This window comes from Dromiciops gliroides, chromosome 3 (genome assembly GCF_019393635.1).
Source record: "Dromiciops gliroides isolate mDroGli1 chromosome 3, mDroGli1.pri, whole genome shotgun sequence".
NCBI classification, from domain to species: Eukaryota; Metazoa; Chordata; class Mammalia; order Microbiotheria; family Microbiotheriidae; genus Dromiciops; species Dromiciops gliroides.
In genome coordinates this window covers 46,930,043-46,933,346 of record NC_057863.1, presented here as the reverse complement: position 1 = coordinate 46,933,346, position 3,304 = coordinate 46,930,043, and the positions used below count along the sequence as shown (strand labels likewise).

Genomic DNA, 3,304 nt, shown 5'->3' with positions numbered 1-3,304 from the left:
CCATACACAAGGCGCTGGGCTGGGTGCTGAAGATAGCAAAGATAGAGGAGGCACAGACCCTGATTTCTAGGAATTGAAAATCTAATGTGGGAGTGGGGCAGTTAGGCCATCTCTAAAAATAGAGTTCTCTCCAAAGAGTCTACATTCTTATTTACTACAGTAATTTCAGTATAATTCTATTGCCAGTCAGATCAAGGACTAAAATATTCCTCAAGGCCAGATTCAGCCATTTAAATCTGATTATTCTGAAATTTCATTTACCTATATTGGTTTCTTCCTTCATGTTTTTTTTTCCTTTTTAGCATCATTTATAATAATAGTGAGCTCATTTCTGGGAATTTGTAAAAGTGCCTTAAATGTTCACAGTCAAGATGAGTATTTCTAGGCACTATCTGATGTCTAATTTATCTATATCCAGGTCAGAGTTTCAGGAGAGTTGTATTAAACCGGCTAATACCCAGCTTTCATTAAGTACCTAGTATATGCCAGGCACTGGGAGCACACATTTAAAAATACCCTCAAAGAGCTTACATTCTCTTCTGTCCATATGAGTATGTATGAAATTTCTATAAATAAATACAAGGTCATGGAGAGGGGTGTTGGTCCTAGCATGGTGGGCAGGGGTGAGGGGGATCAGAAAGGCTTTAGGTAGGAGGTGGCAGCTGAGTTTCACTCTGCAGGTAACTCTGGATTCTGAGAGGTGGAGGTGATGAAACAGTACACTCCAGGCATGGGAGAGGGGAACAGCCCATGTGAAAACACAGAAGTGAGAGATGAAGCCTGATGTGTGAGGAAAAGGAAGGTCAATTCAGCCATGTTGAAGAATGTATGAAGGGAGACCATGTGTAATAAGCCTAGAAAAGATAGGCTAGAGTCCCATTGTGAAGGACTTTTAGCAAAATGTCAGAGAAGGTACAATCTTCTTGAGGGAGTTCAATAATTTCCTCATTGGGATCTCTTCCCTAATAGACCAGCTATTTGCCACTAAGGGGCCAAAATATCTTGTTGCCAAGCTAGTTCTTGGCAAATCTAAATTCGAGGGCATGGTCCAATGGAAAGAATTCTCTATTTAGAGACAGAAGATCTGAATTCAAACACTACCTCTGCTATTCATTGTCAGTGAGACCTTGGACAAGTCACTTCATTAACTCCCTGGCTCTCAATTCTTCAGGTATAGTAGGACAGAATTGGACTTGATGACCTCTAAGGTCCTTTTCTGCTCTACATATTTTGTTTTATTTCCTAATGGCAAGTGCACTCCAAGAAATAGAAGATACTGATAAGAATAACATTGCACTCCATCCAAAGGAGCATAGGGTGGCAGAATGTTGCAGATGGAAGGGACCTTCTAGATAAGCCAGACAAGTGGCTACCAGGTAGGGAGGAGCAAACTATAACCAAAGGTCAGGGAGAGACTGGGAGTCATTACAGGAAGGTCAAACTGAGTTCAAGTGGACACAGATGATGATGTTTGGGCAAAGTGATGATGTAGGCTATAGGAACAAAGAACAGTTAAGCAAAATGCTGAGGGATCCCCAGATAAATATAATGCAGAGAAGGCAATGAGTGGGATAGAGGAGAGTTCAAATAGAGACCTCTGGAATTACTTGAGGTATGAATGGGAAAAAAAATCACAACCGGGGCAGCTAGTGGCACAGTGGATAAAGCACTGGTCCTGGATTCAGAAGGACCTGAGTTCAAACTCGACCTCAGACGATGGAAACTTACTACCTGTGTGACCCTAGGCAAGTCACTTATAACCCTCATTGGCCCACCAAAAAAACCCACAAAAAACCCCCCACTACCATTAGGGAAACCAGAGAACGTGTGATAAAGAGAGTAGGCTCTAGGCCAGTGGCTCTCAGAGTATTTAGGAGTCCCTGAAACTTTTTGAGGAGGTTTGTGAGATCAGAACTGTTTTTGTGATAATACTAAGATATTTTAATTTCTCATACCGTGAACAGTGATCTAAAAAGTCACATAAACAAAAGCCCTTTGGAAGGGTCCTCAATAATCTTAAGAATGTAAAGGGATTCTGAGACGAAGAAGTTTGAGAACCTCTGCTCTAGACAAATGTACAGAGAAGAGAGACAGAATTCAGAGTCTGGGGAACAGTTTGACTGGAGCATAGAGTGTGCGGATAGGAAGTAAGACTAGTGGGATAGGGTGTAGCCATTTTGGAGTGAGCCTTAAGTGCTGGTATTTTCTTTTTTAACCTAGATGCCATGAGGAACATTGAAGATTTTTGTTTTTCCAGATGAATTTTGTTATTATTTTTTCTAGCTCTATAAAATAATTTTTAGGTAGTCTGATTGGTATGGCACTGAATAAGTAAATTAATTTAGGCAGTATTGTCATTTTTACTATATTAGCTCTGCCTATCCATGAGCAATTGATATCTTTCCAATTATTTAGATCTGATTTGATTTGTGTGAAGAGTGTTTGGTAGTTGTGTTCATAGAGTTCCTGGGTTTGTCTTGGCAAGTAGACTCCCAAGTATTTTATATTATCTACTGTTATTTTCAATGGAATTTCTCTTTCTATCTCTTGCTGCTGGACTTTGTTGGTCATGTATAGAAATGCTGATGATTTCTGTGGATTTATTTTATATCCTGCTACTTTGCTAAAGTTGTTAATTGTTTCAAGTAATTTTTGAGTTGATTCTCTAGGATTCTTTAAGTATACCATCATATCATCTGCAAAGAGTGATAGTTTTGTTTCCTCCTTGCCTACTCTAATTCCTTTAATTCCTTTCTCTTCTCTGATTGCTAAAGCTAACATTTCTAGGACAATATTAAATAATAGGGGTGATAATGGACATCCCTGTTTCACCCCTGATCTTATTGGGAAGGCCTCTAATTTATCTCCATTGCATATAATACTTGCTTATCAAGGGGAGTGCTAACCTTCTCTCCTTTCATACCACACAACATTGAAGATTTTAACACAGGCAATCACAGGGTCAGACCTGTGCCCTAGGACGATAGATGACTTTGGCAGCTGGGTGGAGGATGGATGAGAGTCAGAAAGGACTAGAAATAGACCAATTAGGAAGATATATGAATAGTCTAGAAATGAGAGCCAGGACTAGGGATGTGGCCATATGAGAGGAGAGGACAATGGTTCTCATTGATAATCATTCTTTAAAGTTAGCCATATGCTTTAACTGCAGCATCTAGTTAGAATTCCACAACAACCCGGGCAGGAGGTTCAGTCTACTGAGCCATAGATCCTGCACTGGAAAATACCGTCTAACACAACCGTTTCATTTTATGGATGAGAAAGCCAAGGTCCACAGAGGCTT

The 3,304-nt window shown here is 40.0% G+C and overlaps 1 non-coding gene across 1 annotated transcript; it reads right to left on the bottom strand.

Annotated features, from left to right (window-relative positions):
- Positions 1–2,796: 2,796 nt before the first annotated feature.
- LOC122752439 lies at positions 2,797–2,928 on the bottom strand. Its single transcript, XR_006356177.1, has one exon. It is a non-coding gene; the product is annotated as a U6atac minor spliceosomal RNA (small nuclear RNA).
- Positions 2,929–3,304: the final 376 nt, after the last annotated feature.